This window comes from Euprymna scolopes, chromosome 15 (assembly GCF_053919585.1).
Source record: "Euprymna scolopes isolate OS-2025 chromosome 15, ASM5391958v1, whole genome shotgun sequence".
NCBI lineage: Eukaryota > Metazoa > Mollusca > Cephalopoda > Sepiida > Sepiolidae > Euprymna > Euprymna scolopes.
Window position 1 is genome coordinate 117,499,996 of NC_136496.1, and position 24,896 is coordinate 117,524,891.

The 24,896-nt window shown below is 34.7% G+C and overlaps 1 long non-coding RNA gene across 1 annotated transcript in view; it reads left to right on the forward strand.

Annotated features, from left to right (window-relative positions):
- The window catches only part of LOC145294093 (uncharacterized), a 135,843-nt gene that overhangs the window by 55,282 nt on the left and 55,665 nt on the right, over positions 1-24,896 (forward strand). The window lies entirely within an intron of this gene.

The following is a 24,896-nucleotide window of genomic DNA, read 5'->3' on the forward strand; positions in this document are numbered from 1 at the left end:
TTTACATTACACTTGAAAACGATCATGTTATAGTCAGCTCGGAAGCAGCCCCAAGGTATCATGTTCCACAGACGGACAGATCTAGAAAAAAAAAAGATTTTTTCATGGAATTTTTGTTTAGTTTTAGGCACAGATAAAGAGTGAGGGAAATTGTTGGCAGTTGTTGTAAACAGACGAGTATTTGTCACGAAATTTTATGAGAGGGGTCCATAAATTGAAACTCGGTCGAGCACCCATCATAACAGTAACGATAGAACAGAGATAGATGCGCAATGGGATAATTAGGAATCAAGAATGCGAAAAGGTCCTCGCCCACTAGATCTCGAAGAGGGGTTTGCACTCTGTCAAGGCAGGATAGGTTTCTTTGGAACTCTTCGTCATTTTTAGCAGCAGTACTTCATCTTAGGATTTTGGAGATTGTCAATAAAGAGGAATTAGGACCAGGACAGATTCTTGAAGCACGCGAGCGATAATACTATGAGTTTCAGATTTCTACCCATCGACGACTACTTTATTAAACCTGTTGGAGAGAAAGGGTTTGATGTTTAAGAGAACATTTCCAGCTATTCCGTATCTAGAAAGCTTCTGCAGTAGACATTTATGCCAAACCCTATCAAATACCTTAGATATGTCAGGAGTTATTGCTCTAGAAATGAGACCACCATCAATACAACTAAATGATAAATAACGTGGGAGGATTCTGGGCCAATAACTTGGTGGAAATCTATTTTTGTAATTGAAAAATAGCTCAAAAAAGGACGTAAAAAAAACAAACTAATCCGCAGTAAAAAAAAAAAAATGTCCTTCGCCAGGGTTCACACTAATATTTATGATAAATAAGGTCTCATCTCGATTGATTATCTGTATAAGAAATTAAAAAAAAGTCTCAAACAGTAAAGCTTAAAATAGAAATGAGAAAGCAAAAAACATTACTCGGCATGGAAATAAGAAAATATAAAAAAATGGAATAAAGTGAAAGATTTCTTTCCGAATTTATTGCGAACGGCAGGAGTTGTCTGACTTGCTATTATCTTTCTTGCTATTTTAAATACTTGAAATAGTTTCGTCCGGAATGTTTTTAACTCGCATGACAAGAAAGAAACAAACACACATACAGTCCTGGTCAAAATCGTAAGATCATTTAAGAAAGTAAGCGTTTACGCATATTATCAAATTTTTAATCAAACAAATGGTTGAAACCATTGCCAAAAGGAAAATATGATGGGGAAAAAACGAAATCTGCTTCATTCGAAACCTTAACCCTGATCTAATAATTATTTTTTAAAAACAAACATTTTCACCTGGTCAAAATGATAAGACCACCTTAATAAAATCGGCTTGTTTTGAAAAAATGAATACGAAAAGCTTTCTATGTTGCTAAAAGCAACTTGTTAGTGGATAAAAAACATCTTACTAAATTATAAATGGCAAAAGGGAAACCATTATCAGAGTTTGAGAGAGGAAGGATCTCTGAGCTTAATAGGGGTGGACTCTCCCATAGATCCATTGCAAACGAAGTGAATCGTAGCAAAACGGCCATCACAAATTTTTTTAAGAAATCCAGATCAATATGGGCACAAAAAGAGCCCAGGTCGACCAAAAAACATAACCCCATCACTGGATCGCCGTATCAGAAGAAGTTAAAAAAAAATCCAGTATGAGCTCAAGTCGATTGAAAAGCCAAACAGCAGCAGGACGTAGTCCTAAAATCATCAGAAGACATCTGAAAATGAAGTTTCAATCATTTAAAGCGACTGCAGAAACCATGTCTTCTTGAACAGCACAAAACTAACCGACTTAAATATGCTATCAAATACCAGACTTGGGATGAAGAGAAGTGGGAAAATGTAATTTTCTCCGATGAGAAAAAGTTTAATCTAGATGGTCCAAATGGATTTCAACACTATTGGCATGATAAAAATTTACCCAAAGAGACTTTTTCAACTCGGCATAGTGGAGGAGGGTCTTTAATGATCTGGGGTGCTTTCTCATCAGCTGGGACCCTAAAGTTGCAAGTAGTGAAAGGCCAGCAAACATCATTGAAGTACATTTCAATGCTTGAAAATGCTTCTATCAGGACTGAAGGTCCACGTCTGTGTGGAAGAAATTGGATTTTTCAGCAAGACAACACTGCGATACACACTTCTCGACAAGCACGAGAATACTTTTCTTCAAATAATATAGAATTGTTAGATCATCCAGCATGTGCTCCGGACCTCAATCCCATTGAAAATCTTTGGAGATGGATGGCAAAAGAAGTGTTCAAGGATAGAACCCAGTATGATTCGATAAAGGAACTTTCTGATTCAGTTTTCAGTACATGGGATAAAATTCCTTCGCAACTGATAAAAAACTTAGTGGCAAGCATGCCGAAGAGAATTTTTTAAGTAATTCGTAATAATGGAGGCTATACTAAATACTGAGACCCTTTTTAGTAATTTATAATTGCCTTTTGTTAGATAAATTATCAGTGGTCTTATCATTTTACCCCAGGTGAAAATGTTTGTTTTAATTATTAGATCAGGGTTAAGGTTTCGAATGAAGCAGATTTCATTTTTTTCCATCATATTTTCCCTTTTGGCAATGGTTTCAACCATTTATTTGATTAAAAATTCGATAATATGCGTAAACGCTTACTTTCTTGAGTGGTCTTATGATTTTGATATATGCATATGAATCCAGGTAAAGTTTATATTCACAGAGTAAAAATCCAGAGAATCTATATTGTGTTCATATAATTGTAATCTTCTATAATATAAATCTCACCTGTCTGTTTAAATGTATGTATGTATGAACGTTTGTATGTGGTGGTCAAGGTCTGACGTGGACGTGTGTTAAAAGCACAAAGGTCTTAACGTCATACTGTGCATCTCCCAGACAAATCAACCCCACGTGCACGTCATAACTACTGCCACGCAGACGGGTCTCTGATGAACGGCGAGTGTCCTGTGCCGTATAACTGGACCTCCATTGCCTTGTGGGCGAAGTGTCTTTTAACCAAAGGCTAAGGGTGAGGTAACCCTGACAAAAACCTCCAGAGGAGCTTAGGCCCTGTAAGTTGCCGCATAACTCACCCATTGGCGTTTGGAATATGCCCTGGTGCGCAGCAACCTAAGTCCCAGTCATGGATCAAATGGCATGATGGGTGGAGAGGGCTCTGTAAGTCGTGGTGAAGGCAACCTCTCTAGAAGAAGGAAAACCCTGATATAAAACCTACGGCGACTGCTGCTTCCAATGATGTTGATTTGCTCTTCTTTTTGGTTCAATGTGTCAGTTGTTTAGAGAGTGGGATTGTCTCAGCGCAAAATCTTTCCTCACTATAAAAAGCTTCAAGCATAGGCATTACTTGATATGCAATGGAATACACATTTTACCATCAGTGTATATCTCGATAACAAAAAGGCTGGCTATAACCTTAAACGACAAATGGACACTCAATGAGGACTGATGCGGATATGGGCGTCAATGGAAATAAAGGTTCTGGAATATCCAAGGTCTGGTCGGGCAGGTGTTCAGGGCACCACATCCTGGACCCGGTCATCAGCAGATGTGCAGGACTGTAGAAGATTCATAGAAGTGACCGTCCGGCACGCGCTGCTAGGTGCGCTCATATCTGCCTCATTTGAGGCAGAGATGTATTAAGTAATGGCAATATTCGAGAACGAGTTTGTTGCCCTCATGTATGTATGTATATATGTATGTATGTTTGTCTGCCTAAAACTTTCGACAGAGGCGACAGATTTTCACGAGATCGGTATTGTTTTGAAGTTCGGCGCTTCGGACGACAAATATCGAAAAATTGGCGAAAAATATTAATTCCTTCACCCTCAACAGGGCACTTTTTTACAGGGAGGGGTCGCTTTTTTCGCCGATATTTTAAAAAGGTATCTCCTCTTTTCGATGGATTAACCTTAATTTAAACCTTGCCCACTTCCGGTTTCGCAATGGGCGCAATAGCAAAGACGTCACATTTTCTTCACGTTCTTTTCCTCCATCGTGGTAAGAGTTCGAGCCTGTCAGCCTACAACCACTTTTTTTTTTACGTTGACATCTATGCCGATGACACGACCATGTATGGAAACACATCAAAGGCCGTAAATGACAAAGTTCTCTCTAATTCTCTCTCCTCTGATCTTGAGCGCGTGGGACAGTGGGGGAAGAGGTGGCTGGTCACTTTTAATGCGTCCAAAACCAAGCTTCTATCTTTACATCATCAACGCTCTGATCCCCAGCTGGCATCAATTGAATGGATGGCTCCCGTCTTGGGGAGGCTCCATGTTTTGACAAGCTTCTGGATTTGCCCTTTACTTCTGATCTGAAATGGAAAACACACATCAGGTCTGTTGCCAAGGACGTTGGGAAAATGGTGGGATCCTTCTGCTGCTCCAGAAGATATCTCACTACTGATGCAATTCTCTATCTGTATAAAAGCCAAGTACTGCTGCCACATCTGGGCAGGAGCTGCTAAAAACAGCCTATCCTGCCTTGACAAAGTACAAAATAGATTTCGTAGCTTAGTGGGAGATGCCCTTTTCTCTTCTCTGCAGTCTCTCTCCCACAGAAGAGACGTTGTGAGCCTGTCTTTGTTTTATCGTTATTTCCATGGCAAGTGCTCGTCTGAGCTCCAATCTCTCGTCCCCCCTCGCCAATCTTTCACGAGAAACACCCGTCTGGCTGAAACTACTGTCAATAATTTTCCCCACTCTTTATCTGTGCCTAAATCCAAACGTAGATTCCATGAGCAGAGTTTCTTTCTCAGAAGTGCACGACTGTGGAACTCTCTTCCGTTTGCCTGTTTCACACCTGACTTGGATGTCTTCAAGTCCAACATAAACAAATTCCTGACAAACCGCCCCTTTCAGTAAGACACACTATCAAATCTCCAATACTAATGATTACTACAATACTATCTCATTGATTACTGTACACGTAATAACCCTTATTCTTGAGTGGCCTCCGGGCCTTGATAAGTGGTGACCTCTATGTAAAAAAAAATATACTTTTATGGTTTTCTTGTAAAGTAATGTTTTTCCAGTTATATATATATATATATATATATATATATATATATATATATATATATATATAAAACTACACCTTTTCTTTTGTGTGTGTTATGCTGTTGCTCAGGTGGCAAGGTAATGTAAGAGATTCGAGTTTCGAATCCCGAGTTCGAGTGTGTTCAACTGATGAGCCTAAAAGAACCTTCGTTTGACTGTGGGTGTATATATATATATATATATATATATATATATATATATATATATATATATATATATATATATATATATATATATAAGCGACTTTGTCTGTGTATTGTGAAACAGTCTCTACCAAAATATTCCGTCAATTTTCGGTTTATAGGCTTGAAACTTGTTATACAATGGATTCGGATCCGGTGAATATTTTGATTTCGTATTTATCCTGTAAAATGGCTCCTAAGTGGCCACAATTGGAACTTAGCATGCATAAGTCGACTTAAGGTACTCATCTGCGCATGCGCAGATATACATTTAAAGTCAGTTAATTTAAAAAAATTTGATGTCCACCTGTCGGTAGCTCAGATGGTAAAGAATAAAGCCCGAGTACCAAATATTTTGGTTTCGATTCTAGCAGTTTTCTTTTGTTTAACTTTTAAAACCACCTTTATATATTGGGTACAAAGCCGAGAATATTGACATTTTCATCAAAACCGTACTTGAAAACGTCCAGGAAAACGTCCTCGCACCAATTAAAATCTGTACTAGATTCATGGTTTCACTCTCCTTCCCATCTTTCTCTCTTTGTGTCTATGGACAGAAAGTAAAATTTTATGAGGAACTCTTCAGATGTTCGACACGAATGCAAGAACCGCAGTATTATTATATCTCCATAATACACCATAAATATAATAACAGGATTTCACAGGATTTCTCATAAAATTTTATTTAAAAGAATTGTGTTTGATCTTAATTTAGTACTTTGCTTTTAATTACATCCACAGTTATGACGAGTTTTTATTTGAAAATTATAGTAATTATAGTAATAAAAATAAAAATAATAATATGGGTACAGGAGTCTTTATTTCCTTCCGGACTAAGAAGTTAAAGATAAATATGTACTTGTTATATATTAGCACTCTCGGGCATCATCAAGTTACCTACGCGATTATTATTATTGTTGTTGTTGTTATTATTATTATTATTATTGTTATTATTATTATTGTTGTTGTTGTTGTTGTTATTATTATTATTATTGTTATTATTATTATTATTGTTAGTATTATTATTATTATTGTTATTATTATTATTGTTGTTATTATTATTGTTATTATTATTGTTATTATTATTACTGTTGTTGTTGTTATTGTTATTATTATTGTTATTATTATCGTTATTATTATTGTTATTATTATTGTTATTGTTGTTATTATTATTATTGTTATTGTTGTTATTATTATTATTGTTATTATTGTTATTACTATTATTATTATTGTTATTATTATTGTTATTATTATTGTTGTTATTATTGTTATTATTATTGTTATTATTATTGTTATTATTATTGTTGTTGTTATTGTTATTATTATTGTTATTATTATCGTTATTATTATTATTATTATTGTTATTATTATTATTGTTGTTGTTATTGTTATTATTATTATTGTTATTATTATTATTATTATTGTTATCATTATTATTGTTGTTATTATTATAATAATAATTATTATTATTATTGTTGTTGTTGTTATTGTCATTATTATTATTGTTATTATTATTGGGTTTGTTATTATTATTATCATTATTATTATTATTATTATTATTATTATTATTATTATTATTATTATTATTATTATTATTGCGAATCGTCTTGGCTTATTACAGAAGAAAAAAGGAAAAATGAAGGTTAGAAGGCCACACTGGCAGAGGCGGCTTGAAGAAAGTATTAAACGGTGGTGGAAAGACATTGGTAGAATCGAAGAAATAAGAAAAGGAGTTAAACTAGGACAGGAAGCCAAGTACGAGCCTGTAAAGGAGGTATAGATTGTTGGAAAATGGAACGATACCGTTGTAACAATGTTGAAAGAGAAGGTCCACACTAGTGCTATAAAAATTAGGAACTTTGTTGGAAAAAGTGTTGCATTTCGGCAGAACAACCTTTTCCACAATCAGTCTCAACTGTCTAAAGAATTAAATGGTAGTAAACAGGCGGGAAATAACAACACTCCAAATGCAAAAGATGCAAGGAAGTTCTGGAGTGGGATTTGGTCTGTCGAAGGGCGATATAATGAGAAGGCTAGCTGGTTGGGAGAGGTCAGAGAAAGGCTATCAGAAATGCAGCAGATGAAGAACGTTGAGATAACCATCGATGACGTTAAAGCTGGCATACGAAGGATGACAAACTGGAAGGTACCTGGTCCAGATGGAGTGATGGGCTTCTGGTTTAAACAGTTCCCGTGCCTTTATCCACCTATAGCTGCTGCTCTGCAAAGGGTTGTAGAGTCGGGAGATGTCCTTGATTGGCTTGTGAAGGGAAGAACTACACTGATTAGGAAAGATCCTGCAAAAGGAACAGATGCCAATAATTATAGACCAATTACATGTCTGCCATTGATGTGGAAACTGTTGACTGGAATATTTGCGGAGAAAATTTATGAACATCTAGAGAGTAATGGTGTTTTTCCTACGAACAAAAGGGGTGCCGGAAAGGCTCGAGAGGTACTAAAGAGCAACTACTAATTGATAAAGCAATAATGCAGGATGCGAAGAAGAAGAAGAGAAATCTGAGTGTAGCATGGATCGATTACAGAAAGGCTTATGACATGGTTCTTCATTCATGGATACGTGAAATACTACTGATGATGAAGGTTGCTGAGAATGTGGTAGGGCTTTTGGAGACAAATATGGCTCAATGGAAAACGGTGCTGACAGCAAACAGAGAGGAGATGGGGCAGGTTGGCATTAAACGTGGGATATTTCAAGGAGATTCGTTATCGCCACTTCTTTTTGTGATGATAATGATGCCACTGAGCATCCTCTTGAAGAGAGAAAAACTGGGGTATAACTTTGGATCTGGTGACAGACGCCTCAACCATCTACTGTTTATGGATGATTTGAAAATATTCGGTAGAAATGAAAAGGAAATGGAGAGACTGGTAGAACTTGTGGGGACATACTCAGGAGACATTGGGATGGAGTTTGGGATTAGTAAATGTGGGTGCTGGTGATGAAAAGAGGAGTAAAGGTTCATTCGAATGGAATAGTGTTGCCAAATGGAGAACTCATGAAAGAAATAGAAGATACAGGATATAAGTATTTAGGCGTGCTGGAGGGTGTAGGCATCATGAACAGAGAAATGAAAGAAAAAGTCAGGAAGGAGTATCTTAGAAGAGTGAAACTAATTGCAAAGTCGAAACTGTATTGAGGAAATCTAATGAAAGCAGTAAATACATGGACAGTCAGTGTTTTGAGATACAGTACGGTAATTTTAGAATGGTCTGACAAGGATTTGTATGCCATGGATATCAAAACAAGAAAAGTTTTAGCAATGTTTGGTATATTTCACATTCGAAGTAGCGTAACAAGGCTGTATCAAAAGAGGAAAGATGGTGGGAGAGGATTGAAAAGTGTAAAAAGATTGTGTTAGAACCGAGGAGGTGTCGTTGAAGGAGCATGTGGTTAGAAGTGGGGAGTGGATGCTTAAAATTGTGGCTAATGAAGTGGAGGTATGTGAGACCAAGGCTGATTACGTGAAACATATGGATAGAGAAAGGGCAGAGGAACTGGCTAGGAAGAAAATGCATGGAAGGTTCTTCCAGGATATAGCAGGTGGCTCATGAAAGATCATGGCAATGGCTTAGAGCTGGGTATCTGGCTAAGATTACCGAAGCTTTTGTTTGTGCGGCACAAGAGCAGGCATTAGGAACACGATTGTTCAAAAAAGTGGTTCTAGGAGAGGAAATTGCTGCAGAATGCCGGATTTGTGGTAAGACCTCAGAGTCAATTGCGCACCTTGCAGCAGGGTGTAGTGGACTGGCCTAGAGAGAGTGCCGCAAAAGACACGATCGCATGGGACTCCGGATATATTGGGAGGTGTGTAAGAGGGTTGGGGTGAAGTGTGCTGGAAAATGGTTTGAGGAGGTTCCTAATGAAGTGAGAAAAAGTGATGATGGTAAGGTAGAGGTATGGTGGGACAAAAGCGTCATAACGACCAAGCAGTTGGAACATAATCGTCTGGATTTGGTCGTCGTTGACAAGGTTTGTAAAAACTGGCAGATTGTAGACTTCTCAGTACCCTGGGACAGGAATGTGAGAGAGAAGGAGAATGAGAAGTGGAGCTATTATGCTCCATTGGCCTTGGAGATAAGGCCTATGCACGGAGTTAAAACACAAATAATCCCGGTCGTAGTTGGTACACTAGGAGTAGTATCAACTCGTCTGGAAGGACAATTGGAAAAAACTACAAATCCCCGATGTTTTAGGTGGCATTCAAACCTCTGCAATTGTAGGTACAACCAACATCCTTAGGAAAACCCTTGATCTTTAAAGCTCATGGTTTGAAGCCGGGATTAAGAGAAATCCTCTGGAAATGAATCCCATCTCTTTCCAGAGAGACGTTCATAAACGAAATCAGAATTATTATTATTATTATTATTATTATTATTATTATTATTATTATTATTATTATTGTTATTATTATTGTCATTGTTATTATTATTATCATTGTTATTATTATTGTTATTATTATTATTGTTGTTATTATTATTGTTATTATTATTTTTATTATTATCGCTATTATTGTTATTGCTATTATTGTTATTATTGTTATTATTATTGTTATTATTGTTATTATTGTTGTTATTATTATTATTGTTATTATTATTGTTATTATTTTTATTATTATTGTTATTATTATTGTTATTATTATTGTTATTATTATTATTATTGTTGTTATTATTATTATCATCGTTATCATTATTATTATTGTTGTTATTATTATTATTGTTATTATTTTTATTATTATTGTTATTATTGTTATTGTTATTATTATTATTATTGTTATTATTGTTATTGTTATTATTATTGTTATTATTTTTATTATTATGGTTATTATGATTGTCCTTATTATTATTTTTATTATTATTGTGATTATTATTGTTATTATTATTATTATTATTATTGTTATTATTATTATCTTTATTATTATTGTTATTGTTGTTATTATTATTATTGTTATTATTGTTATTACTATTATTATTATTGTTATTATTATTGTTATTATTATTGTTATCATTGTTATTATTGTTGTTATTATTATTATTGTTATTATTGTTATTATTACTGTTATTATTGTTATTATTGTTGTTATTATTATTATTGTTATTATTATTATTGTTATTATTCTTGTAATTGCTATTATTATTTTTATTATTATTATTGTTATTATTATTAATATTATTATTATTATTGTTATTATTTTTATTATTGCTATTATTATTATTATTATTGTTATTATTATTGTTATTATTATTGTTATTGTGATTATTATTATTGTTATTATTATCATTATTATTGTTATTATTGTTATCATTATCATTGTTATTATTATCATTATTATTATTATTATTCTGAATATTATTATTATTATTATTATTATTATTATTATTATTATTATTGTACAGAGAAATAGATGTTATGAAATAGGGAATATTCAAAGAAAATTACATAATAATACATCCTGGATTCTTTGGACTACTGTTCTCATCTTGAGTGTGATTTTTCACAACGTTTCGGTTGATGTAACCTCAGACCTTCTTCAGGTGTATCTTGTCGGGAATCTTTCTTTCGAACTCGTGAATTTGGACGGAATTTCGTGCGGAGCCCTTTACTTATTTCATGTGCTCTTGTTCCGTCAACGATGACTGGATAGAGATCCTAAAGTAATTCGCAATTGTATTTTTCGGTCGCTCACACTGAGGATTGAACTTTCAACCTTCAGGAGAATATTAGGTTTACAACTGATTTTTCTAAGTACTCTAACCACTACGCCACAAGGACCCGTCGCGCAGTACTTAGTGTACTTGGAAAAATCAATTCTGATGAATCCAAATAATCTGAAAAGACATTGTAATAAATATATACAACAAGCACATATATTATGTAAACGATCACACGTACCGACAGGTATATACACTCAACACCCTAGAGACAATATAAACATGTATGAACGACATGTGCACACCCGTATATGATGACATGTACACACCTGTAAATATATACACATATTATATACACCTGTTGTATGGACTAGTATATAACATACCGCTTTGTCTAATCTACACAACAATGACAAAGAAGGGGAAAGAAAACGAACTGCTGCTACGTATAATCTACACAACAACGACTAAGAAATGGAAAGAGAACGAACTACTACTACGTGTAATTTACACAATAATGAAAACAAAAAGGAAAACGAACTGCTGTTACATATAATCTGCACAACGACTAAGAAAAACAAAAAGAAAACGAACTGCTGTTGTAATCTGCAAAGCAACGACTAAGAAGAAAAAGAAAAATCGAACTGCTGCTACGTTTAATCTAACAACAATGACAATGAAAGCGAATGGGAACAAACTGCTGTTACGTGTCATGAATCCTAGATATAAACTTAAAAAAAAAAAAAAAAATTAGTAATACTAAAATAAAATGCGACGTTATTTTGGTTGCAGGCCGACACAAAGTCTCCATTAAAATAAGACGTAACTTTTCAAGTACTTACATTGATTAAATCAATACATCGTTTAGGCTTGTCTTGCGAAGACATTTTCGTCCGCTCCTATTTCAAAACGATTTGCCTACATTCATTCAGTTTTTCATTTCCTCTTTCTTTTATGCTAAATTAAAAATATAGAAATCGTCCAGCTAAATTAATTCTTAATGAATAATTTCAATCATTCAGTCACTATTTCTCTCCTCCCTCTCTTTCTCTTTATATGTAATGGAATCGTCCCATCACTAATATATATATATATATATATATATATATATATATATATATATATATATATAATGTTATTTTATGTATGTATCTACATAAAATTTTATGTAAATATTTTCAGTATTTACTTCATCAGTGCTTGGAACGTAAATAGAGCTTGGTAGCAAATTTTGAAAATATATATGGCAATTAAGCTACATAGATATATTTTTAAAAATTCATATCTATGTCTCTCTCTCTATATATATATATATATCCCTCTCTCTCTCTCTCTCTCTCTCTCTCTCTCTATATATATATATATATATATATATATATATATATATATAGTCTGTTTATTATACAAACATTATTAGTTACATATATACATACATGTTTAAGTAGAATCCCAATTCAAAGAGGCCACTTCATCAGACCGAAAAAGGAGTGACATGCTCGTTCTTTTTTTAGTTTGATGAAGTGGTCCCTTTGAATTGGGAGTCAACTGAAACATGTATACACATATGCAACCAATAATGTTTGTATAATAAACAGACTATATATACCAGCTCTGTCCTCATTTAGTGATCTTTAATAATCACCCGAGCTTCATTGGATTTATATCTAGGAAACCAATCTACACAACTATTAAACACACGCACACACATATATATATATACACACATATATATATATATATATATATATATATATGTGTGTGTGTGTGTGTGTGTGTGTGTGTGTGTATACTACATGACTACATGGATGAACTCTTGTTCAAGGGATTGGCACTTGATTTACTACATCACCACCAAAAGACGTGACATCAAAGAGTTTCATATCAGTCGTTCATTCGATACAAATTATTATCTTTCCGATCATGCTTTGCTTCGAATTTAAACATCGTTGCATCTCCAGACAGATGAATAAAACGCTCCTCTCTCCCCCAAACAGATTAACGTCCTACCGTTAAAGAACACTGTTCAACAAGCGGCACTGTCGGCCCGCCTTGATCATTCATTAGATTCTGTTGAAATAACTGATGATATTGAATCTACATGGAAATTATTACACTACGTAACACGCACATCTGCATTAGAAGTTCTGGGCTTACCTGTCCGTAAAAGTCAGGACTGTTTTGATCAAAATGCTCAGGCACAAGGCAAAATTTGGATTGAGGATAAGAACTCCACATCAAAGAAGAAAGAATACAACGCAAAAGCAAGGCCCAGAAAACACTATAGCAAATGAAAGAAGCATGGGGGTCGTCATATGCCAAATCAGATTGATAGGAAATATTTGAAAGCCTTTTATGAAGGTATTAATAAAGTTTTTGAGTCACACAAATCTGGTGTTTCTCCCATATCTGCAGGTGATGGTACACTGCTGACTGACAGAGTGGATATTTGTAATCGCTGAAGGAGCAATTTGAAGCATTTCTAAACAATGCTTCCACAACTGACGGAGAAATAATTTCATCTATAACTAAGCGACCTGAAATTCCTGAACTCTCTTTCCTTCCAGCATTACATGAGGTTTTTGTTGCAATCAAGCACATTTTTTAAGGCAAAAAGTCCTGAGGGTTTTAAGTTGGGTGGTCAGAAACTAGTGAAGAAGCTACATTGTCTCTTTGTGAAAATCTGTCAAACTGGAAATATATCTCAGGATTTCAAGGATGCATTAATTCAACACCTGTATAAAAACAATGGCAATAGAAAAATCTGTGACAACCATCGTGGTATCTCACTTTCATCAATTGCAGGGAAGATTTTAGCAAGACTAACTCTCAACAAAATAATCGAACACCTTTATAACATATCTACCCTGAATCTCAGTGCGGTTTCCGTGCTGGTCGGGGTACTGTTTATATGATCTTTCCCTTCCACCAGGTTGCTGAGAAAGTTTACGAGATGAACGAAGAGCTGTATATGGTTTTCATTGACCTTACAAAGGTCTTTGACACAGTCAACCATGCAGCTCTCTGGAAGATTGTGAAAAAGCTGAGGATACCTGACAACATGCTGAACGTAATTATGTCTTTTCACGATGGAATAAAAGCATCTGTTGTTTCAAAACTTCAGAACCTTTCAATGTGACAAATGGTACGAGACAAGGTTGCATAATGGCACCTGCGCTGTTCGCTTTGTTCTTTTCAGTTATGCTGAAATATGCTTTTGCTGATATAGATACAGGCGTAAAATTCAAATTCACAACAAGTGGTGGTCTTTTAACCAGCAGCGTTTCAAAGCTAAAACCCCTATTCGACAAACTGTCATTAGGGACCTTTCGTTTACAGATGACACTGCACTTTGTGCAACCTATCAGGAGGAAGTGCACCTGCTTGTAGACGGGGTTTCCGATGCTTGCAAGGCTTTTGGTCTAACAATCTGCATCAAGAAAACGGAATTGATTCACCAACCTCGATCCACACCAATACAAGTTCAGGGCGTAAAGCGGCGGCCACCAGTACACAGCTTTCCCGATATACCAATCCGAGTGGATGGTAAAGATCTGAAACATGTAAAAAAACTTTATTTATCTTGGTAGTAAGGTAAATTGGAATGCTTCTCTTGATGATGAAATCATTAATTGAATTGCGAAAGCAACTAGTGCTTTTGGAGAACTGCGCCATCTGTTATGGGATGATAGGGGAATTAGCCTAAGAACTATGTACTTGTATATAAAGCTATAATTTAATAACTTGAGTGTTATTGCTTCCGCCCGTCACACAGCTAATTTCCTGGGTAAGGTTAACACTGTGGTCCAAACTTCCAAACTTCGGTATACGTAACGCACCTTCTCTCAACTCCAAACGAACTTCTGCTAATTCAACTTATTTCTTCGAAATCCAACTTCAAAATGAACGTCCCTCTAAAAAATCAACCCTCTTTATCTCCAACCAGGAGCATCTCATTTGCATATCGGGTGGTCACATTGCAGGCATATAAAGAGATAAGGCAGCCATTTTTGTTTCTTTCTTCTTCATTCATTACATTCCACGATTGACCCGTTGAATTATGCACACGTGCTAGTTAGGTAAGTCGCACGTTTCCCTACGTGTGCTAACGTTGCTGTTTATGGATCGGAATCATGGACAGTTTATCACAATCACATACAGAAGCCTGATGTCTTCCACAAAAAGTTCCTTAGAACAATTTGTGGCTTCACCCTAAGCAATCGGATGTCTAATGCGGATCTATACACGCGCTGCGGTATTAGCGGAATTGAAAGTTTTTTGATGCACTCACAGCTACATTAGGCAGGACATGTCTTGCGTATGGAAGACAACCGGATATCAAAGCAAGTGATGCAGATCGAGCTCAACAGTGGACAGCGGAATGTGGGTAGACCTCTGCTTCGCTTTAAGGACAAGTTGAAAAAGAATTTGACATGCGTAAATATTCCTTTTCATGATTTTGAACGAATTGCTTCTCAACGAAATGAATGGAAATCTACCTGTCAGAGGAGCATCAGGCAGTTCTCTGAAACTGAAATGAACCAACTTCGCGTAAGACGTAAAAGAACCAAAGCACCTGCAAGTTTCCCAGCCGATCATTCGCACAATCTTCATTCTTGCCTCCATTGTGGGCTTGTTTTCAGATCTCTTGCAGGAATCGGATGCCATTTACGATTGAGTAGATGTAAGCATGCTATATCGAATTAAACACGTTTAAGTTGTCAAGACCTCATACGTTGAAATCGACGGGAGAGTCCATGATATGTATATATATATAAGACACACACACACACACACACACACACACACACACACACACACACACACACACACACACACACACACACACACACACATATATGTATATTTATATATATACATATTATGGACTCTCTCTCTCTCTCTATATATATATATATATATATATGTATATATATATATATATATTTCATTTCAAGTATGTTTTTATTTATACACTGTATTTGCTTCTCTTCAAATCTTTTCAAATAATTTAATTTAAATTAGACCTTTTCTGTTGATTGTTTTGTTTTGTTTTCTCTTTTTTCTTGACATCCAAGCCTTTTCCTTTTTTTTTCATTATTGTTACTTATTTATTTATTACCGTGGTCAACCAGGTTGTTTTTGTTTTTCCGCACGTTTGAGGGGTGCATTGGTTACTAACACCAAATCGACAGGTGTTGGACATATATTTGACATTTATATATTACGGTGTATACGGCGACGACGACGACGATGATGACAATTCTTGGAGATTTCATATTATTCTTAGGAGATATATGAATGTGAAGAGATGTGCAATGGGCAAGGGAATTCATTAGGAGAGGATAGCGTCAACACTTTGGAAGGAGGGGGGTTTATACAAAGTTCATTTTGCAAATACGATAGACAAAATCACATTACCTTTCGATGGATGACAAACGAAGGCAAAATTACATGATGATATTTATTATTCTCGCTAAATGAGATGACCAGGGATTCGATTGCCTTGCAGAATTAAATTGGCTCTCTTTATGGTCCGCTTTTAAAAGGGGTTCAGCTAAGTCGACTCTCTTCTCTCCCGAGTCTCTTAGTTGTCATCCCCAGCTGTGTCTCTGACTGACTGCTCCTAACTTCTCAATATATTGTGATCTATCTTTCTTTGTGGCGTCGGAAACGTGCTTAACCACGTGGATGTTTTGTCATGTAGATTTGCATATACATATGTCTCCAACACGTTTGGCAACAGAAAAACATTCCTTAATTTGATTTTCACGATCCTAACTCTGACCTCTAGTTGTATCGTAATTCTAACACAATTCTTCACATTCCTAGGGTTGCATTTAAATTGCAATATGTATTATTTTCGACTTTAGGTTACTGAGTTCGATTCTAGCTTTTTCCTTTAATAAATATTATTTCTAAACCTATTTACGTTGTTTCTCTAATTACTCGGATCTGTCCCCTTTCTATATACAACAGTAGTTCGAATAATACAAATAATACGAAATATCTTGTTTATATCTCTACCTTGTTTACCCACTATTTTTTCATTTTTCCTGGGATTTTTCAGTTCATATTCTCTTTCTCATAATTATTTGCATATTTGTGCATTTTTTCAATGAGACATGATTGATTAAATGGAAATGAAGCTTTCTGTTTGTTTTCTTTTTAAGGATAAAAATTTTCGAGTTGGTGAACACACGATCTAGTGTTATACAGCAGTGCAAGCAGGGACTCGCTGTGATTGCAACGTTGTCGATCTTACAAAAGGAAACTGGGGAATTTATAAAGAAATTTGATTAAGAATGTTTACAAACATTTTGATATTCTTTCCCTGCCATTGTATTGTGCTTGATGTTGGTTTATGTTAGGGGTGTGCAACATTTTTCGAAGATTAAAATTTGTAACAATAATGAGGGCCAGTTACCGTAAGAAACTGAGCTCTCATGTGGACTTATGAGAACTATAGTTAAGTAATTAGTAAATTTGTTTACTTATTTTCCACCTTAACAATCACTTCTAAAATGACAACTTTCACAGGTTTTACCGTATACTGAAAACGAATATCGCATTTAAATTTGCCGCAAATAAGTAGTTTTCCAGATATTGAGTAATACAAATCCTTATGTTATAATTGGTGGCCATTGTTGTACGTGTAAACGCGCGTATGTTTTTGGCGCGCGCTTGCGCGTACAACAATGGCCACTAGTTATACTGTTTTATGCACCAACTCAGATGTTTCAATACTACTCCATGGATGAGCGAATGGTAGCTTTGTAAAGACATAGGATACTCTTTGTTTTTAGTAAATTGTTATCGGATCAAAAAAGATTAAACGGAACTCTTACATTTAATTAATTAGTCAATTTATTTACTTCCTTACACAAATATTGCTATGACTGAAGTGTTTATATGAAACTAACTGAATTTGAACCTGGCACGTTAAGGTTTTCAGGCGGTGCCGTTAACCACTTAGCTACCGTAACCCTTCCTAATAAATCTGTTATTGTTCGAGTAAAATATATTGTGACAACAGTTTTTGCATCTCTTTCAATGCCTATTATAAAGGGAGAACCGTCTCACGGATTAACATTTGTTACGCTTGAAGCACCTTTGGTATTTTAAACGCGTAGACGCAATTCTGCTTACGCAAAACTGAAGAGCGACCGTCATGTTATGCATAATACCTTGTCGTTCACTCAAGAGTCCCGCGACGTTTCCGTTCAGAAATGTCTTTGAATAGTTAATTACTCGCCGAGAATCTTTTCAATTCTTAACGACGGCACTCTGTTGATTGATGCATTATTCGAGTTTGTTTAAACGTCTTGTGGGCCGCTTAAAATAACTTTTGAAGTTTGAAACGGCGACCAATGAAAAGATTCATAACAGATGCAAAATAAAAACGGGGAAGCTGGAAATGAATTGCAATCACGCGTTTGCTATTATTGTTTTCGTTTCAAGGAGAATACGCGGTTGGCATTTTATACAATGTCGAATCCTACACGCATTCATACGACCTACAATAAAACAGAGATATAATTGGTTCTTGAAGATAGGATGTTAATGCATACTAGTTGAAGTAGACGCCAACGTCGGGTACGAGATTAAAATTATAATCACAAACTTCCGACTACATTACGTTGGATCAATAATAGTCGCTAGATCGCCACAGTTAGGAAACATTTAACCTGTAATAATAATAATAATAATAATAATAATAATAATAATAATAATGATGATGATGATGATGACCCAAAATATAATAACATAATGATAAAATAAATAAAAAATAACAGATATAATTGGGTTTAAACTTATCGCAAACTTGAAATAAGATGTTGTTAATGTATACTAGTTGAAGTAGACGCCAACGTCGGGCACGAGACTATAATTATGATTACAAACTTATGACAACATTACATTGGATTAATGGTAATTGTCAAATTTTCACAGTTAAACAACAGTTGGTTGGTTCGTTGTTTTTGTTTTACGGCATATCAACCCTTTTCAGGTTATTCAATGCCGAATCCAGTGATTTTGAAGAACAAGTTTTTAATAGAATATATTTATTCTTTTTCAAGTCAGTTTCTATTTAACCCATAGTTGGGGCCCTAACAGGTACTACCACTCCGAGTTAGAGTGGACCTGGGAGCAATGGCAATTAAGGGGTGCCTCCACACTCCCCAAAGCCCGCAAGCTGGGGCCTTACTATCGGATATAGTTTATGGTAATATCCAGGACCTAAAACAACAGTTGGCCTGGTTATTACTGACTTAAATTTTGAAGTGAAAGTGTCTTTAGGGTAACTTTTTATAATAATATTAAGAAAGATAAGAACATCTTTTTCTTTGCTGTGAAATAGTAAGGGAAACTAGAGATGACTTCCATGGTCTTACTTGTTAGTGAGAAAAGCTATTCTTTCGGACTATATTGGCCCTTCTCAGTTTACTCTAGGATTGTCTCCTGTCATCTTAGATTCACTCTTTCTAATTGACGTAAACTATGTCGGATTAGGAGAAATTCAGTTGGAGATTGTGTAACTCTTACTTCATTGTGCATTTATCATTATCCAAGAACCATTTCAGAATATATTCATTATCTCCCGAGGTAGAAAATGGTCAACAATACTACTACTACTACTACTACTACTACTACTACTACTACTACTAATAATAATACTGACTAATATTAGATCCACTAGTATATACTCCCTCCGGTCCATCTAGCCTGGGTGGATATTATCATGACAAACAAACATACACTACACTAACCCACAAAAGGAGAAGTAATATCTGAAAGGGTAGTCTCATTACAATACAACAGACACCAACACTATCCCCACACACAAAGGAATATATAATGTCTGGAAGGATAGTATCATGACAACAATAGTGGGATCGTTCTACCTTTCCAGTAGATATCTCATTGCTGATGCAGTTCTCAACCTGTGTAAGAGCCAAGTACGTCCAAGGATGGAGTGTTGTTGCCACATCTGGGCAAGAGCTGCTAGAAGCAGCTTATCCTGCCTTGACAAAAGTCAAAATAGACTTCGTAGCTTAGTGGGGGGGATGCCCTTTTCTCTTCCCTGCAATCTCTTTCCCACAGAAGAAACATTGCAAGCCTGTCTCTACTCTATCATTATTTTCATGGCAAGTGCTCGTCTGAGCTCCAATTTATGCCCTCCCCATTGCCTGACTTTAACGTTTCTCCACTGAAGATGAGTTATACGCTCGAAAGGATCTATAGAATAAATACCATAAAAAAAAAGAAAGAAAAACAAACGATGCAGGTAAATAAATAAAAAATATTGAATAATTTATTTATTTATTTATCCACTCATAACAACTGCACATTCGTGCGCTATTAGTCTTTAAAAGCACTTTGAAAACTTTTAATATTTCTATTTACTTGACTTCTTGACATTAGAAGTTAAACTCATCTCTATGCAGAAACATCCTAGCATTCTTACCCGTACTCAGCTGACCAAACTTTTCAAAGATCAATTAATGGATATTGAACTTGGACAACTGAATGGAGAATAAAGATAAGCATATGCTACTATTGGATTTGTTACATAATCTTATGCAACCATCTTGGTTTTTAAAAAGATTTTTTTTCGTGTGTTTTTTCATGCCTGTATTTTGTTTCATATCCATTTTTTATCCACTATGCCATATTATCATTATATTTTTTCTATTATCGAATTTCCTTTTGGACACTTTTATCCATTTTCTATCCTCCTATGCAATAAAATTAGAATTCTATTAGAATTTTACCCCATTTTAATGATCCCCATCGACCCCCTCTAGCCTCAGCGACTACCACAGTTATATAACCGACATAACATTTCCATGCTTTTTGTTTTTTCTTTCATCCTTATTGCTTTATATTTCCTTTGTCTTCTTTCTAAATTAAGTTAGAGAAATTTTAGTCAGCAACACACTAATGATACATCATGAAACCAACGTTAAAAAATTAAAATTTTTGGAAGCGTTATATATAAGAACTCAAGAACCTGTCCTAAAATGTTGTTACATTCCAATCTTGCCAACACATTTTAAAATTCCTATCGTAACTCCCTCCGCTTTTCTGACCCTGCCTTCACCTCGAACCCCCCCCCCCTGGGCGCAATCGACCTCGCGCGCATGAACCATTTCTACTACTATTAACCACCATCCGCTCGTCAGCACAACCAACCTTACACAATCTCCTGACGATGTCTTGACGAAAGACGAAATGTAAAAAATCGGGACATGTTTCGAAGATAAAACTCTAACTATAAGACATTTATTAACAAAAATTATCATAAAAAAATTTGAAAAAATAAAAAAACGTATAACAAAAGCTATCTGTTGTTTTTAACAATGTTTTTTTTTTTAAATGAAAAAATGCTGCTTGTATATATATAAGAGCGTATATATATATATATATATATATATATATATATATATATATATATATATATATATGTCTTCCTTCAGTCTTGAGAGACTATGGATACCCACAGTAAGGGTGCCTGCGCTTGAAATTTTTGTGGCAAGAGTTGCGCAATCTCCAACCACAATACCAGTGGCAAGTGGAGGTTCAGTACAACTGGAAACAATGCCGAGGTAAGCAGAAAGCACATATAGCGCCTAGAATTCCCAAGTGGTCACCCATCTGGTACGAACGAGGCTCAACGTTGCTTAAATTCTGTGATCTTAAATTCTGTAATCTGACGTACATCTATAATATAAAGCTGAATGTCTGTGTGTGTGTATGTGTCTGTGTATGTGTGTGTGTGTATGTGGTCCCGAATAGGCTCCTATATGGTTGACTATTATAGAAAACTGATCACATATAATGATAGAAGAGGTATCGAGACACAGGAATGGGTATGTTTGATCTGGAAGAACGGTGATTCGTTAAAATTGTGGGGTCTGCGTTCGCGCCTGGTCCACAAAGTATGGGAATAAAAAATTTAAAAATGAAAAAAAAAAAAACGTTTACAAGTGTTTTTGATATAGATATACATAAGAATACTTTGATAAGTATGTTTTAACTTATATAGAGACGGTATAATAAAATTGTTGGGTCTGCGTTCGCGCCTGGCCTCCATATGGAAATAGGCATAAACTTTAATAAAGACTTTTCATATCTATCTGCGTAAGTATACTTTGATAATACTATTTCAGTTTGAAGAAATATGGTATAATAAAATTCTGGGGTGTTCGTTAGCGCCTGACCCCATAGAATGGAAATATGTCACAAAGTTTAACAAGGTTTTTTAATATAGATCTACAGAATATTGAGATAAATGTTTCAGTGTGAACAGGTATGGTATAATAAATTATGGGGTTTATCTATTTTATTTTTACTTTCATCATATTTTGCTTTGGTTTTTATACCCCCAAATTTGAAGCTATCTCATTACAACCCTTCCTTTTCATAACCTATCATACTTTCATAAATCAAAGTCCATTTTCTGTAGGCAGTTTTTGAACCCAGTCAACGACGGGTACTTTTGCTAGTATGTTTATATATATATATATATATATATATATATATATATATATATATATATATATATATATATATATATATATGTCTTCCTTCAGTCTTGAGAGACTAGGAATACCCACAGTAAGGGTACCTGCGCTTGAAATTTTTGTGGCAAGAGTTGCGCAATCTCACACCACACCTCTCCTGAGTCGACATTGTTGAATACCAATGGCAAGTGAAGGTTCAGTACAACAATGCCGTGATAAGCAGAAAGCACACACAGCGCCTAGAATTCCCAGATGGGCACTCGTCTGGTACGAACGAGACTCAACGTTGCTTAACTTCGGTGATCTGACGAAAACCGGTGTGTCAACGTGATTATGCCGTATATATATATATATATATATATATATATATATATATATATATATATATATATATATATATATATATAATAAATTCCACATCCAAACAACGTCGCAGCTCACAAGAGCCATGATAGTCAACGAACCGGAAGTCCAAGACTCGAGTTTCTCCCTCATTTGGGCTCATCAGTTAGACACATCCGAACTCAGGATCCGAAACCCGAGCCTCTTGCATGCGAGGCAAGCACTCTACCAACTGAGCAAACGCCACGCACACAAGATATATATATATATATATATATATATATATATATATATATATATATATATATATATATATATATATATATATATATATATATATATATATATATATATATATATATATATATATATATATATATATATATATATATTGGGCGCCATTCTATACATAGTCAGCTGAAATAAAAAAGAACGCTCGGCAAATGGAAAAGATATCCAGAAAAAACAGGAAAAAGAATAAATACGTCGTGTTCAATCAGACGTACTGCCAATATATATATATATATATATATATATATATATATATATATATATATATATATATATATATATATATATATATAAAAGTCTGCTTTCCTAGAAAGCTATATCATAAGGACATTTGAAACAAATTGGTTGTCGTAATAGACAAGAATGATTATGAATCTGTTAGAAAATGAAAAGCGACGTTAAGAAAATGAAATGTTTTTTCGCGGGAAATGATTTCTATATAAAAAAATATCAAAAGAAACAAAAAGTAATTAAGAAAGAATAATCGGTTATTATTGTGGACGTTTAATCATCTCAACCGTTGACATCAGCAAAAATTAGTTTGTGTTTTGTTTTATTTGCTTTCAATCGTTGTTGAATTGATTTCTCTTGTTTATTCCATCCGCCTTTTCACGGAGCTTTTTGATTCCCAAACTTGCGGGTTGTTTCCTTCCCTTCCTTAATCCATAACGTTCTTAGACGCAGGAAAAGAATAAAAGCGTTAATATTATTTAGCTAGGTATCTTATTATGTTCAGGTATTTTGAACTACAGGGTTCACTTCTAAACTAATTAACCGATCGTTATGAATTTTTGAATACTGACTCTAGGCACAAGGGTCGAAAATATGGGTTATATTTAGTTTAATTCAGTTTCATGCGAAACGCGTGGAAACCTTTTTTGAAAATTCAAATAGTTCGATTTCTGTGAATTGTAGCAATAGATATTTTCCAAACTTCAGTAATGTCTCCTATTTTTTTTATTCCGTCCGGATGGATCAGAAGAGATTAGCAATTGCATTGTTATGTATTCATGATCTGAAAGTTTAATCGCTTTGTTTCAGATAATGATGGTGTGGGACTCTAAGAAAGCAATCCCTGTCATGGAAGTGCGTCAGAAGCAGAGATCCGTTATTGATTTGTCTATGAAAAAAAAAAAAAAGGATCCGACCAAACTGAGTTAATTTCGCAGTAACTGGAAATTAATCTGTTTTAAATGTATAACCTATTTAAACTTAGTAATATAGAGCTTGTGTTGTTACTCAATATTATTTTGTTTTCTTTTAATATTTAATTTAACTTAATTTAATTTAATTAATTAATTTATTTTTGTATTTATAACTAATCCTCATTTGTTTAATTTTTATTTATTTTCTGCGGTCTTATTAAAACGGTTTGAAGTTTAAATTTTAACTATTATAGAGGGACAACTTTGTCGGATGGTTAAACGGGCTTAATTATGTTAATGACTAATTACCTATTAGCAAGCATATGTAGTACTCACCCACACACACACACATGCTCTCACACTTAGGCATGCGTATATTTGCATACATACGCGTATATATTGTTATTTTGCTGTTTTCGTATTTTTAGTTTTTTAAATTTTTATTGTAATATTTTCAATAACAACAGTTAAATGAACCGTTTCCAACAAACACGTACTTGTGCTCCTGTGCACTTTTACCAGTTAGAGATCAAGAAACAATTAACAATCGCTTTTTGCATACGTGCACGGTCGCTGGTCTTTTATCCTCCTATTGTCGCTTTTCCATGCGTGGTCGTTGATCTCCTCGTGGTTGTTGTCTTCTGATTAATTCAGGACGAATGCATGGGAACACAATGA